The 16,916-nt window shown below is 38.5% G+C and overlaps 1 pseudogene; it reads left to right on the top strand.

The window, feature by feature from the left end:
• Positions 1-486: 486 nt before the first annotated feature.
• Positions 487-15,583, top strand: LOC139015798 (large ribosomal subunit protein mL48 pseudogene; annotated as a pseudogene).
• Positions 15,584-16,916: the final 1,333 nt, after the last annotated feature.

Genomic DNA, 16,916 nt, shown 5'->3' on the forward strand with positions numbered 1-16,916 from the left:
GAGATTTGCAAGGCAGAAGTGAAGGAGCAGGCATTTAGGGTCTAGCACTTTTTAGGCAAAGTGTTGTCACCATTCACTTATGTGATTGCTGATCTTCCTTCTCATCTTGTCATGTGGATAGCAACCAGGCTTATGGGATCTCTTCCTTTAACTCCCCAGAAGCCTGGACTAGTCATATGTGTGCAGAAGGGGTACAAGCTTACCCTGAGGATTAGTTGCATCATTGATACTGGAGACAGTGAAAGACTGGTGTGGTTCCAATTGGCCCTCAAAGGTTCCTGTGATTCATTGGTCCCCTGACTTTATGTGTATCTGCTCTCCCCAGCTGATGTCTTTGCTGACTACATTAGGCTCATCAGCAGATGCAGGTGTGGCAGGCTTATATAGACTGCTTACCCAAATTATGTCAAGTTCAATCACTTTACTAAACTCTGTATTCTATATCAATCCTAGTGGATCTGCTCCTCTGATTGAACCCTGGCCAGTATGCCAATCATTCCTTCTGGACTGCTCTTAGCAAATTTGGAATATAGCGTCCCAGATGTTATCAATGATATTCCTGTCCTGGCAAAAAAGGTAAAAGTGAGAGAAATTTATTATTTCCATAAAATTGGAGTAAGAAAAATTAAAAGATTTTATTGTAATAAAAGGCATGAAATATATGAACAATTAAATACAATATATGGCATTTATCAAGTGGGCTTTACTTCTCCCAGGCTATCTCTATTGAACATGTCATAAGATTTAAGCAGGCCATAGTTTTTTCATGGCAAGACTATGGAATTCCTAAGGCTGAAATTTTCTTGCATATAAAAAATAGAGATAACTATAAATGTCATTTATTTAGTGATTTGAATCTGGCTGCAGACCCAGCCTCCATGTGGGTATACCTACATATTGAATAATAGCAGCAAGAAATTAAATTTGATGTCATAAAACCAGCTAAATTCCATCTGCAGGGACCCTCAGGAAAAATTAAATTTTCTCTAACACCACCTACCCACAAGAAATGAATAGAGTCTGCCTCAGGCAGTTATGTCCATTTTAGCTGCCAGAATCAAACTGCATGTGATGACTAACTAGTTGTGAAGAAAAAAAAAAAAAATCAAAGAATTAAGAAACTTAATGTATCAAGCATTTTCAACTCAGAAAGGAAATCAACAGCAAATTTCAGTACAGCTAGATTAACCATATGGTCTATTTTCCCCTGGTCACTGGTCCATGCTCATTTTATCAGAATAAACTTCCATAAACCACTCTTTCATTCTCAAATACAACCCAGTTTTGACAAAATTATCTTGTTACCCTAGTAATAAGCCAATCACATGGATATTGAAGATCAGATGAAATAATAAAATAACTAATGTGTAAGGACTAGTAGAATATAGAGGACATTGGCCTTGGATTTAATGTATGACTTTATTTTCTCCTAGCAAACCCCCTCCCACCATGAGGAAAGTATCATTAACATCCTCTTTGGTCAGGAGCATGAGCCACATAGGAATTAGCAAATTGCAGAGCTCACAAGGATGTAAGTAGCAGAGCAGAGCGGTTGAAAAGCAGAGGCCTTGATCGCTATGACAGTCTACATAAGAGACTAAGGGCAGTGGATCAAGACCCCCTGGACTTGCCTAGAGAGGATTATTTATAGTTTCTGCCCCTCCAAAGTGCTTCAGTTTCCACACACATTAACTAGTGGTCCACACCAAAGCATGTAATGGTTAGTTTTATGTGTCAACTTGGTCACACTTCGGTACACAATTGTTGGTTTAATCACTACTCTAACACGTTGCTGTAAAGGTGTTTTGTAGATGTGATTAATATTTATAATTACTTGGCTTTAAATAAATAAGATTATCCTTCATAATGTGTGTGTGGGGGGGGCATATTTAATCAATGAACGCCTTAAGAGCAAAAAATTAAAGCATCATTTTTATTTTGTTATTTTCCAGATGAGAATTCATATCCTGGGCTTTTTCTTCCACTGACCACAGAATGTCCTGAAATAGTGAAATTAAAATAACTCTTGTATCAGGAGACCTCAGATACAATCCGTTTTCATTTACAGATATTAACACAAAGACTTCAGAACATGTTACCAGCATAGCAGCTTTGGAATAACACCACACTTTTTTTTTTTTTAACTTATTAGATTAGTTTATATCAATTTAACGTGTTAAAATTAAAGATCTGAAAAGTTATGAAAGGAAAATAAGGAAAGGAAGAATAGAACCAAATGGGTAAAGCAATTAAAATGCAAAAAAAAAAAAAACACCTTGTAAAAGCAATACATTTTATAAAACTGATAAAAATGTTAGTTTAGTAAAACAAAGACCCAATGAGAAAAGAAAGACAAAAAAACACACAAAACAGTACTATGTCAACACAGTGGTAGAATTCAGAAATTATACCAAAGTAGAAAATAAACAGGTCCCTCTAAGAGAAAATTTGCCAAGTGATGTTTTTGAAAAATATTTTACAGTGAATTTACTAATTTATTCTGATATTTTTTATCACATGTGAAAGTAGATAGTCATGATACTGCATTTCCATTATTTTTATAATAAAAGTGCAATAGTGTTCTTACCAAGTAGCCCTGCTTTTATTTCTTTTTACATTGAGCAGCACTACAGCCTTAAGGTGTGTTTACACTCAGCAGGAGAAAAGGTAAGAACCCAGAACCAAGGAGGAGGATAAGAGAAATAAACAGAAAAATACAAGGAAAACACAGGGGAAGCCAAAACAAAGGAAGAGGGAAGTCAGTTTATTCAGCAATATGGTGAGCTGTGGGCTCTCTAATACGGCAACTTACAGAGACCCGTCCAAGTGAGCTTACTGAGTTATTTTATGTGAAAGTTAAACCATAACTTTAATAAATTTAAAGTCCTTAAGTCCATTTGACATATCAGCTCTGTGTGCTAAATGAAATTGTCTATTTTGTTACCATAGGATCAAAATACTTAGGAGAAGCTTAGGTAGATGGCCTCATAGACCAAAGGGGTTGTTAATTTTCTTTTATCGGTACATTGAGCCACTGCATTTAACTATGTAGATTCAGACTATAGACTCCTCCTATATACCCTCATATCACTGACATTAATAGGAAAAGGGAACGTAAAAGAGATAGATGGGAGTTAAGCTGGGAAGGAAAATTCAGCTTTGTGTCTTTGTTCTCAGGACAGGATAGAATGATATACTAACTAGTTTCCTCAGCTCATTCTGTAGTAATGTTTTTCAGACCTTAGCTCTTTCCTCCCTTTTCTACTACAAAGGGAGCATATGGCGCCACAGCCTTGCACAAAGAAAAGAAAACATGGTAGTAAATTATCTTAAATACACCTGAACTTATGATATCCAGAGTCAAGCTTTCCCTAGATGCCTTTTTTTTCATATAATTCTAGATTTATTTTGCCATTTAAAGGTTTATTTTGGCTAGGGTTGAAATTTAATTTGTTCTTCAAAGAAACATAACAATGGAAATACAAAGATGAAGCTTTTGTTAGCTCCCTGGGAGTTCAGAAAAGTAATAATTACAAAATGATAAGACTCTAAATGAAAATGTCGCTTGGAAAGGTTGAGGTTGACAGTCATACAGACCTATGTGAAGTGAAAAAAGTCACATTGTTATATTCATGAACATAAATATAACCGCATGATGTAATTTTACATCTTTTGATGATTTCTTATATAAATGTTTCATAAATTTGACATAAAGTCCTTTCTAAAAGTAGTGTTCATTCGAAGTCTTAGAAAATACTACTTCTTTTGAAGATTAATGCTCATGAGACAGTATTATTACTAATAGAGAATTAATGGCAGATTGATAAAATAATATAATGTAAAATATTGATGCACACACTTATACATACTCATTGGAACAGAGAATAGCACATTAATTATTTCAGATATTTTTACTTATTACCTGTCATGTCATTCAGTCAGTACTGAACAGGTTCATCTGAACTCATCCATTGAACCATGTTTCCACTTGTCTCTTGGAAATATACACAGAAACACACACCCATACCACACAAATACATACAACCGCCACCATAATGAACACAAGTTTAGCATTTGAATAAATCAAATATCTGTTTTGTAAAGCTGATTAGAGACCAGGAGCCAGCTTTTGCCAAAGACCGCGGCCTGAGGATCTTTTCTCACTAGAAGTTTCTATGATGCTTTCTGTGTGATGAAATTCAGCAGGATTCAGGAGAATGGGTAACTTATGCAGATATTTTTCAACTTTATTTTTCTAGATATCTTAAACATGTGTCTCTTGAATCTTCTATGTTACAAGAAGGGATGGCCCATTCCCCTATACACAGACATACACCCATACACAAGGGTCCATGTCTTAGAAACCAACTGTGCCACCTTCCTGCACATATGAGCCTCCACCAAAATGCCCCTGAAGGAGCTCTGTAAATTTCACAGGCTAATTTGATGTGGAAGCAGCAGGAGGGCTGGTTCCCTAATCTTGTCACTTGTCTTTAAAGTTGTCATTTGATATCCCTACATTACATGAACATGGCACAGGGATGTTTCATCCGGTCTGATTAGCTGATGGATTTCCTTATATCTCAAAGAGACTCATGTTTCTATATATCTCTATGGTTTCTCTCCTATGAATGTATTGCCTTTGACAGATACATATGTCAAATTGCTCCAGTTTGTCTGTGGCCCTCAGCATTTGTTAGTTGCTCTTTAAGATGATAATTCTAGTTGAAATTCATGGAAATTAATTACAGAGTTTGATAAGATTGAGAGGAAATCTCTTGAGGACAAATATCTTCATGTTCTTCAAACGGAAAGACCAGTTAAGAAATATGAAGAACATGCTCCTCTGTAGTTGCAAAGAATTCCCTGAAATGTAGGGATATTTAGGGACCTAAATAAGAGAAGTTTGCATTTTGAATGACATCTGCAGGAATTGCACAGCATGTTTTAAGAAATAACATTATTCTGTAATTTAACCCTTTGGGTAATTAACTGAATTTTTCATGTTATATAATTTTAAATTTTAATCAAATATCTATGATTGTATATAGAATGCAGTGGAGATAGAGGAGTATAAGCAGAAATAGTGCATGATTCTTATTATATATTTCCAATATATTTTGACACTGACTCTAGATTTGCCCCAAAATCAATTGTTCAGACCTGTTGTTATGTCAATGTACCAAATAACCAACATCCATAGCCAGTTCACTTATAGTCAATATTTTTCCTTGTTATATAATTACTTACTTTATATAGATTTACTTGAACAAATTTTGTTAATATTATATCAAGTCTCCTTATAAATAGGAGGCTTTTATTTTTTAGATGGTTTAGCATCTTACTAGTAGGTATTTAAAACTGAAAGAAGCCTGATGATCACCTCATAGTATTGCTTCCTTTCACCCATGGAAAAGCTGATGCTAGAAAATTTGAAGTGATTTCCCTTTTTGTTTGTTAATCCTCACCTGAGGATATTTTTTCCATTGATTTTTAGAGAGAGTGGAAGGGAAGGAGGGAGGGAGAGAGAGAGAGAGAGAGAGAGAGTGAGAGAGAGAGAGAAACATCGATGTGAATTGATGTGAGAGAGACTTGTTGCTCCCGCACCAGCCCAGACTGGGCCCGGGGATGGAACCTGCAACCCAGGTTCATGCCCTGGACCGGGAATTAACCCAAGACCTTTCAGTGCCCGGGCCCACACTCTAACCACTGAGCACACCAGCCAGGGCTGGAGTGATTTCTTTATCCTTACAGCTAACTAATGACAAGACATACCTAGAGCCTTGGTTTCTGCTTCCCAATTCAAAATTCTTTACATTACTACATACTTCCTGATTTAAGTATCTTTTTTTTTTTGCACCTAGTATGAATTACAAACATTAGGGATATGAGGAAGCAGTGGACATATGAATTGGCTTTAATATTTTTTTAAAAATCTAATTTCCAGTTGGGCTCTCTGTGCATCTGATTAAGTAACCTTGGGCTACTTATTTATGTCTCTATTTCTGTTTTGTTCATCTCCAGAATGTTTACAATTAGCCTTCATAAGTTTGTTAGAAGAATCTAACCATATCAAGCATTTAGATAATTTAACTTAGTGCCTGGCAAAAACAGGTGCTCAATAAATGTAAGCTATTAGTACAGCTCAGGTGTTAGAAAACTTCTTCTGTAAAAGGCAAGATTGTAAATATTTTAGACCTTTCGAGCCATTGCAGGATGAAAGCAGTCATAGAAAATGTGTAAATGAGTTAGCTGTGTTCCAATAAGACCATATTTATAAAATAAACAGATTTCACCCATGAACCATAGTTGATCAATTTCTAATACAGTCCATATCTGTCAAATCAGGCTTGCTAGAATTAACCAAGCAGTAAAATGGTAAATACTGTAGAATTCCTTTACTTCTTTTTTTTTTCTTTTTTTTTTTTCCTGCAAAAGTCCACATGGAAAAGGATGGATGCCTTGACAGGATAAATATAAAAGGTCTAAAGTTATTTATATTATTACTCCTCAAGGATGCATTTAACTGTGTTTTATAGTTGCTGATTCAACCTGGAAAGACAAATCAATACTGAACAGTTCATATATTTAACCAAATACAGATGCAAACATATAACTCACTTAAAATCCCATGCATGTTGTTGGTCACAGAGTTAGCATAGATAGATGTAATAAGTGATACATGTTCTCGGGACTGGCTTGCTTTGTCTCTGTTTCTCTGTGTATATCATGGTATGAAAGAGGAATAAAAGGAAAGAGGGTCAAAAATTCCACCTTGCAACTGGAAGCCACATGTAATAATCAACTCTTCCTTCTTTATACCAAAGCCCTTAGATGAAACACATTATCCTAAGGAAAATGACTGAACTGGCCAGCATTGTTCTATCCTTCTTTCAGAAGAAGGCCTCACTAACCTTCCTTTGGCAAGCTGCCCCTTGGCTACTCTTAGCATGAACCCTGACTGGCATAAGCCAATCGCTTAGGAGCATTCCTCTAACCCAGCAGTTCTCAACCTGTGGGTCTCAACCCCTTTGAGGGTTGAACGACCCTTTCACAGGGGTCGCCTAAGACCATCAGAAAACACATATATAATTACATATTGTTTTTGTGATTAATCACTATGCTTTAATTATGTTCAATTTGTAACAATGAAAATACATCTTGCATATCAGATATTTATATTATGACTCATAACAGTAGCAAAATTACAGTTATGAAGTTGTAACGAAAATAATTTTATGGTTGGGGGTCACCACAGCATGAGGAACTGTATTAAAGGGTCGCGGCATTAGGAAGGCTGAGTACCACTGCGCTAACCACTGGCATTGGTTCAAAGATGTGTAGGTTCCAGTCAGAGATTAAGACACAGTGGAAAGTTCCCTGAGATGCCTAGGAGGGAAGCAGGTGTCTTTGTTCCTAGAGAATATAGGAGCTGTTTATTCTGATGGGCCAGGGGGCACTATTAGAAACCAGGGTGAATTTAAGTGTCACTGGATGTCATTGTACCCACATCCTGACCTGCCTTCACCTCACTCCTTCAAGTCCCTTAGTGAAAAAAGAACTGAAGACAATAATTATAGAAGTGATGGCTCACTTATATTTTTGAGAAAAATCGAAGCAAAGGGCAGGGTCTAAGTGTGTAGACTTAGCTGGCTTAGGCAAATCCTTGATTGCCACAAAAGCTACTTACCCTCCCCTCAGGGCACTGTACAGAGGGGCCCACTGGGTGCCGAAGCAGAAGGGAGCTCATAGGGTCTATAGGGCCTGTGTGATCCAGGGCTCACCACCTAGGCTCTCTGTACCTCAGTTTCCCCTTCTGTAAGTTAATCCCAGGACTATCTCTGGTTTTTCTCAGGATTTTTGGGAGGAAGCAGCACTGACAACAACAGTTACCATCTATTTAACACCCGTATGTCAGCTCTAAGCATATGGCTGTAAAACCTGAACATCACAGAACAAATACAGCCTCAGATGTCCTCACGTCACCCCAGCACGGTCACTAGGGCAGCCTTCTCTCACCTTCCATTTGCCTTGACCATCCACCACTGGAGTAGTAGAGTGCCCAAGCCCTCTAAGGCAGCATCCTAAAGACATTGGACACTGCTGTCCCCACCCCCACCTCCTCCACTACTTCCCCTGTAGCAGGTTCTTCCTCTCCACTGCGTGATAACCAGCCATAATCTGCTCAGTGTAAAGTGTGCTCTCTAATTAAAAGATCACGTTATGTTTAATTTTCACTTAAAAAATAAAATAAAAAAAGAATACAGGAGATGGAATTGCTGACACTATCTTTTTTCCATATAATGTTGAAATTGTGAGAGCCAGGGGTTGTCACCCTGGGTTCAGGCATTGTATGCAGAGACTTAAGATAATACTAAAACTTACTTTAAAAGTGACTTTTATCATCACAATTCACTGGCAATTCTAAACAATAATTCTAAACAATGTCAATGATAGAAGAGTCTTCCATTGAGGGTAGACTGCTCCACTTGCCTTCCCACCCCCAACACACACACATTCTTCGTACCCACTGCCACAAAGAGCCTGAGACTCTCAAAGAATAAATGAACCCTGTTCATGATGCTATCACAGAGCTCTGATTCTGATTATGCCAAAACTAGCCTTGCCTCTGGATGTTCTGTTGCCTGAGAACCAAAATTTAATTTCTTTTCTGTTTAAGCTAGTTGGGGTCTTGTTTTTAAACACGTGAATCCAAAGTTTCTTTTGTTTCCTATTTTAGATCAAAACTTTCAGGCATTAAGTTTATTAATATACTATACATTTTAATGATTGTTAAGTACTTATAGCATCATTTTAGAGTGTTTACATATAGCAGTTACTGAAAAACTGGTATTCCAGGTATAGAACACACAGTGATGTTTTTCCATAGAAATGTCTTACTCAGCTATTACCTGAAACGTTGTTTTTACATATCAAGGTTCCTTTAGTCTTCAAAAAAGTAAGTAAATAAATAACTAGTTACTTTACCCACTTATCTCACTGAACAACAAATTGCTCTGAAACAAATAAGATCTCACACATTGAACTAATAATGTCACACACACACACACACACACACACACACACACACAAAACATGGTTCTGACTTTTGATCAGAGTCCATAAACGTTTCTAAAACCAATACAATCTTTCCTCTAGGCTAGACACCATTAACAATATCCTCCAAAAAGAATTATGTTATGTTCTTGTTTTGTCTGGGCATCAGGGATAAAAGTATGTTCCATTTTTATTGTTGCCTTAAATTTTGTGAATATTATTGGGGGAAAATATGTAATAATTCTCTGCAACCTCTTAATGACCTATCCTGAGTAGAGGAGGAAAAGTGAGAGATGGTGTGTTCTTCCCCAACCCCCACATCATAACATCAGTCTTCTGATTGTTATCTTCATCCTGAGGAAGCTTGGTTTTAAGTTTCCCTTTGAATCCTGGCTGATGAATGACTATCAGCCTATGCCCTTTGCCCAATATTTGACTTTCTCAGAAATATATACATCAACAATTAATAACTTTCTCAAAGTGCTATGGAATTAGCTTTCTGATTATGTGATTTAATTGCTACAGTGGTCAGACCAGGTCATGAGTCTGCATCTTCACAGGACAATCTGAGATCATGCACTGAAGGAAATAGTGAGGATAAGAGAAAACTGGTAATCTAGGCTAGAAAGAGATAATCTGCATTTTTACAAAGTCTGAAATGAACACAGCGATTTCATATATATCCTAATATTTCTACTATAGCTTAGTAGATATTCTTCAAGTTATACAATAAAGACAGTGAGTTAGAAACTACATTTTTATTCATACTACATTTATATAGAGCTTATATGATGTTCCCTATGTGCCAAGAACTATTCTAAGCACTTTCATGTATAAACTATAAGTAACTTACTGAAAGGAAGATACTGTTATTATCATTGTAACTTCTAAAAAGAGGATAAGACAATCAGAAAGAGTTTAAATAATCTGTACATGGTCTATAGCAGTAAGTAGTAGAGTTAACACTTGAGCTGAGTCAGTCTGGCTTAGAAACTAATGTACATAAAAATCACTCTACTACTCACAGGAAATATTTAAAGAATATACAGTGACACAATTGGATTAAAGAAGAGTCTACTGGTGTTCTTTTTCCAGGTAATGTGGTGTAAGCATATGCCCATGACACAGAAAAATAAAACCTGCATACATGTATAGAGCTGCTATTTGAAAACTCTAAAAAATTATCAATGTTCTGACAGTGAGTTTACCATTTTAGTTTTCCTCTGGTATTTTCCCACCCAATTATTTTTAAAAAATATTTTCTCCCTTGATTTTTAGAGAGACTGGAAGGGAGAGGAAGAAAGAGAGATAGAGAGAAACATCAATGTGAGAGAGACTCATTGATTGGTTGCCTCCCACACGGATCACAGATGGAACCTGCAACAGAGGTACATGCCCTTGACCTGTATCAAATATGACACTCTGACCACTGGGGGAAAAAACCTGTTATCTTCAATTTTAATTTAACCGAAGGTCAGAGTGGGTACTAGACTCTAGACAGAGGGGACTCCAGGAGAATGCTTCTAGTTCTGGTTTGAAGAGTAAGAAAGGAAATGCCTCATGACTCATGTAGATATCCCTTATTTTTGTTTTGTTTTGTCTTTTCTTTCTTCCATTTAAAAGAAAAGTCATCAATCTATTGTACACTAGCCTCTGAGCAATCTTGTGATGTCAGTAACTGCAGCAGCAATGGAGGCCCAGGGGGACCATGACTAAGGAGAGGAATATTCCTCTGTGATTAAGGGAGCTGTGATCCCCAGGAAGTAGCAAACTCTGATGCTTTCAATCTCTTCCATTGTCTCTCTGGGCCTAGAGGTGGGCACAGCAGAGCAAGGAAATCAAATCCTCAGATTATTTGTCAGAGGATCAATGAGGGGAATCCCAGAGACCTAGAGAGTACTGAGGAGATCATGGGGAGAAGCTCAGAAAAGCAATCCTATAAAGTTTTTTTAAACTCCTGAGCTCACCTCCACACTAGGAACAAATGGATCTGATCCTAGTCAGCATAACGAAATATGTGAGCAGTCAAGTACCAGTTAGATCATAGCCCAGGCCCCAGACTGGCCAATTAGTGAGAGAAGCAGTTTAACACTTACATGCAACCAGGGTTAATTCAGTAAGAAGATTAAACAACTCTAAGTGTGCTTATCTATATATATAAAGGGCTAATATGCTAAGTGTCCTTCCCACTGTCCAACTGGTCACTATGACATGCATTAATCACCAGGGAGCAGACACGCACAGAGAAACAGCAGTACGGACCTGGTGCCTGGTGCTAACAAAGCAACACTCGTTTCCCCCAAGTGGGACACAGGCCCCACCACCACTTGGAGCAACAGCCCACCAAATCATAGCCTATGCTGCCATGGCGCAAAATGCGGCCCACAGCCCAACCCAGCCCACAAAAGGTGGCTGTTGGCACCAGATAATGACGTCACATTCTTGTTGACATTCTGACGCTGAAATTGTCAACAAAATATGTCTGAAAAACAATCATCAACAAGTACTACCAATACTGGTAGGAACTGCCTTTATAGCAAAAATGAGGTAAATCAGGATGCAATTATCTAACACAGTTGTGGTGGAATGACTGTTACATGTCAATTTTGCCTATCCCTAAATTTCTCTGGTGAAAAACCATCTGATGAAAAATTTACTTGATGTAGCAAAGGCAAAATTTGTCCAAATGATATAAATTTTCCAGAATACCGACATATTTTTATAAATTAATGATAAACGAAGATTCTGACAGTAAAAATGTCATGGAAAATATTCATTGTTCTATCATGTTATTGTTTATTTATTAACCAATTTATATATTATTTTCATGTACATTTTACTAATTTTCTTTCATCTCTGACACTTCTATTATAAAGAAAGGACGAATAGCAATATTAAAATATTTTTCCTAATTAATTTCCTTTCAATGTGCATGAATTAGTGCACCAGGCCACTAGTATATAATAACAGACCTTCATGACACATAAAACAATGGCTTACAAAACTGAAAGAAGATATATAAATATCTATAATTATAGTTACAGATATCAACAGTTCTGTAATATTTTCCTAAGGCTACCATAACAAAATAACACAAAATGGGTGACTGAAGCAATAGAAATTTATCATCTCACAGTTATGGAGCCTAGAAGTCTGAAATTAAGGTATTGGCAGGGTTGGTTCCTCCCATTGGCTATAAAAGGAAACCTGTTTCAAGCTTTTCTCCTAATTTCAGGGGGTTTGCTGGCAGTCTTTGACATTCCTTGGCGTTCAGTCTCTTTATATGAGATTCTCCCTGTGTGTGTCTCTGTCCAAATTTTCCTTTTTTATAAGATACTGGTCACATTGGATTAGGAGTCCACCCTATCCAATAACCTCATCCTCACCCACAAAAACTGTGCACAGTATGGCTAGCGACTCTATTCATATTCACTAAAATAACACAAATGTCTGTTATAGTAATAAGTTTAGTTAGTATAAGATAGTATAATCAAATTTCATTTTTTTATTAGAGTAATTTTAAACTTTACTTAGAAGAGGAACTTAATTTGTGTGTGTGTGTGTGTGTGTGTGTGCGCGAGACCCTGACAAACAACTGCCTGCATGTGTATCCTGATAAGCCCAGAAGGCCACCGGAGCACACTGATATGAGACACTGAAGAAGCCCACCCATGGGGCATAAAAGAAGGACTCTCACAGCAGCAGTCAGACGCTTGTCTGCCCTCCACAGACGAGATGTTCTCCTTCCCCCTGGAAACTGCCATTCCTGCTCTGCTTCTGAGCCCAGACTGTTAGAGGCCTCTCTTCGAGTCAAGAGACCAAGCTCCTTGCTGCGGTGTATTTGAAGACCTTCGTGTGTCTCTGTCAGCAAGTGTCTCCGGGTGGCCTGCCAAGGACTGAAACCCATCAGCTCTCTGGTAAATAAACCTGTGTTATTTCTTGCATTGTTTATCCCCTGTGTCTTCTCTCTTCTTAGTTTTTGGTTAAGCTCAGCCATATTAATTAATAGTAAGTACCCTTTGACGTCTGTATTGGTATATCCAAATGAGGCGCTCTGGGTCACCTGTGCATACGTTCCCATAGGAGTGGAACAGTCTTTCAAAAGGTGAATTAATAAACTATGATACAAGCACAAGCAATAAAAAGGAACATACAATACCGTAACTGGGATGACTGTAAAAGGCAGAAGGCTGAACCAAGGGAAACAGGAATTTTTAGGGGTGAAAAAGACAGGTTTAGGAAATTTTAGAAATTACGGGGACCATGGAAGAAGCACAGGGCTGAAGACCAGCAGAAGGTACATTTCCATAGAATAGGGGAGCTGAAAAGCTGCAACAGGTACATTTCCATAGAATGAGGGAGCTGGGAACAGCAAAAGGTCTATATTTACAAAATAAAGGGAAGGAAGCCCTTCATCCAGAAGGAGAAGAAGAAAGCCCAAAGGAAATAGGAGAACAATAAAGAAGGAGGAGAGGAAGACCTCACAAGTCCCATGTGAGGTTCAACCTTTGAGCTCAGGAGTTACTATAGCAACCAGTCCAAGAAAATAGTGACCAATCAGAGGGGATATCAAGGCATAAAGATCAACAGCCTTTATAATCCATGGAAACAGGGACTTAGTGGGACTCTTCCCCCTCCCCACGTGGGAGTCTGTGCTGTGAGGTTCTTTTCCCTTCACCATGTGGGAATCTGTAAGTTCAATAAATTTCCACCTTTGCTATAGTGCCCCTTCCTATCCTCAGTTTCATAACCACAGATTCAAACAACCACGGATCACAAAAAGTATTTTCACATTCCCAACTGTGGATTCCCAACTGCAGATGGAAAATATTCATTTCAACCTGCAGTTTGGTTGAATCCAGGGATGTGAAGGGCGAACCATGAAGTCAAAGTCATACTTGGATCTTCTACTGCATGGGGATTTGTGCCCCTAACCCGAGTGTTGCTCAAGAGTCAACCGAAGAGACATAGAAGCATGGAACAGCCTGTGGAATATCAGAGGGAAGGAGGGGAAAGGTGGATGGGTGGGAAGAGATCAACCAAAGAACTTGTATGCATATATGCATAACCCTTGGACACAGGCAATGGGGTGGTGAAGGCCTGGAGCAGGAGGGGGCGGGGGTTGAAGGCTGGCTAGGAGAGGTCAATGGGGGGGAAAAGGGGACATATGTAATACTTTCAACAGTAAAGATTTTTAAAAATAATAAAGAATACAGAAAGTTACACAGAAAGAAATAAAATCTCTCACAATCTGACCTCTCAGAAATAATCATTATTAGCATTGAACTTTTTTCTGTGTCCCCCTTTTTTCTGTGCACGCTATTTATAAAATTAGTTGTACTTAAAAAAAAAGTCAAATGCAGTGTTTTCAGCAATCCAGGGTTTAGCCTCCCAGGGACTGCGGCTGCTTGGGCCAGTCTTCAGCTTGCACCATAACAGGCCACAGTAGAAAGGGCACAAGGAGCTCTGGGAAAGTGCTGTGTTTGAAGAATGATATCATTTTCCAGCAAGCCTTTCCCCCCTTAAGGTTTGAAACCTCAGGAGACAATCCCATCTCCTCTGCAGGTGGCACTCTGCTGAGGACCAGTAGGCAATACAAGATTAAGCCCATGGCATTGGAAGCTACAAGCATCTAATAAAGCACAAGAGCCCAAGAAAAAGAAGGGAAAAGTGAAAACGAGACCCATTAACCTGGGAACAGATTATGAATATGGGGTTTTAAACATTCACCTAATTGCACACGCAGAGAATTATGACCAATATGTTCACAATCTCTGCAACCACCTCTCCATTAAGGTGGAGGAAAGTTATGCAATGCCCACCAAAACCACTGAGGTGTTGCGGCTGCAGGATCAAGGCAGCAAAATGTTCTTGGACTCAGTTTTTACCCCCTAGGAGCCAGTGGTTCAGATCAGCGGTTTAACTGTTATATTAGAAGAGATTTTATTGAAAACTAAAGGCCCGGTGCATGAAATTCATGTGCGGGTACAAACTCTAAGCCTGGCCTGCAATCAGGGCCATCTTCCCCAGCTGCCCACAGCTGGTCCTGCCCTCCCCACCACCACCCACCCCCGGTTCCCCATTTGCCATCAGATGATCAGAGCCTGCCGGCCGGGAGCAGGGCCAAGAGGTCAGCTGTTTCTGCCTGCTCACCGTCCCCATCCCCATCGCAGGTCACCCTCTATGTGTGGGGCGACCAATGGAGAGGGAGCCTTGGCCTGACACTGCCCACATCCTCTGCCACCCACCTCCGGTTCCCCATTCGCCATCAGGCGATGGGAGCCTGCCTGCAGGGGAAAGGGACCAAGAAGTGGTCAGTGCCCCTTATAGTGACTGGTCGAGCAGTCATTCTGGTTGTTCTGCCATCAGGGTCAATTTGCATATTACCCTTTTATTATGTAGGATAATGCAAAGCAATCTTCCTGAAGGAATCAAATTGTTAGTGAAGGAGCACACTGAAGAAGACTTCAAGGGGAGGTTCAAAGCTTGGCCAGAACTGGGAAAACGGTTAACTAATTTGAACTAACTCATCGCAGATTCTTCCATGCCAGCACTGGTGATATTGAGTGCCAAGTGGAAGAGCTTCCTGGGTGGTCCAAGTTGAGCAGGGGACCCTGACCATTAGATATAAGTTCCCCTCCTCTCAACCAAGAATGCCTCTTCTTCTCTGTGGAGGAGTGCTTGCCAATTGTCACCACTTTCTTTTTATTTTTTTATTTTTATTGATTTCAGAGAGGAAGGGAGAGGGAGAAAGAGATAGAAACATTAATGATGAGAGAGAATCATTGATAAGCTGTCTCCTGCATGTCCCCCACTAGGGACAGAGCCCACAACCAGGCATGTGCCCTGACCAGAATAGAACCATGATCTCCTGATTCATAGGTAGATGCTCAACCACTGAGCCTCACCAGGCAGGCCAATTGTCACCACTTTCTTTTGAGTCAACCCTAGGTATCCTCCAACTAATAAAAAATTTCTGTTGAAAAAAAAAAGTCAATGTATATGACTCCATTTATGAAAAGACCAAACTATAATGATACAGAGGACAGATCAGTGGTTACCAGGGTTGGAGTGGGGGGGAAGTTTGACTATTAAAGAATGAGGGAATGTGGAACATTGATAGAACTGCTGTCTCCTGATTGTGTTGATGGTTATATAAATCTATACACTCATTAAAATTTATAAACCTATATAAGAATAAAACATCAATTTTATGTATATTAATAAAAGATACATTACATAATTGAAGAGGCTATGATCAATTCTCAAAGGAAAATTTCTAGTACCAAAATGAGACGCTATTTAAAAAGCAAAATAAACATGTTCCTTGCATATTACACCATGAGTTTTAGCTCTATGTGATTAAACAGCTATTAAGTCACAAACATATTCTATAGTAATAACATTGAGAACTCCACCATTATGTAGAGACCCACACATATACTTAAGCATGCATGGTCAATCATAAAATTCTATGATTCTGAATGTTGACGTTCTCATCTGCACTAATTGAAAGAGCCATAAAACTAATATCATTTGATTAGAGATGCATAAACCTTACCATCTGTTCCACATACCTTTCAACTGAATTTCTTCACTCTGCTCCTGCTGTCAATAACTCATTCAAATCATTTGGTGGGAGAATATAACATCTTTCACTTTAAAAACTTTTTTTAAATAAAATTATGAGTTGTGAACACAATTTTAAAGGGATTGGTAAGGTTTCTTTCATGTACTCCAATGGAATCATGAAAAAAAAATTATGTCAAGTTAGGGCTGCCAGATAAATAAACAAAAATCCTGTTTTATCTAGGACTCCAAAATCCAGTGGCAGATATTATGTGTCAATTTGAGTGGGC

Source organism: Myotis yumanensis, unplaced genomic scaffold, assembly GCF_028538775.1.
Source record: "Myotis yumanensis isolate MYYU_CA2020_CCGP unplaced genomic scaffold, mMyoYum1.0.hap1 SCAF_8, whole genome shotgun sequence".
NCBI classification, from domain to species: Eukaryota; Metazoa; Chordata; class Mammalia; order Chiroptera; family Vespertilionidae; genus Myotis; species Myotis yumanensis.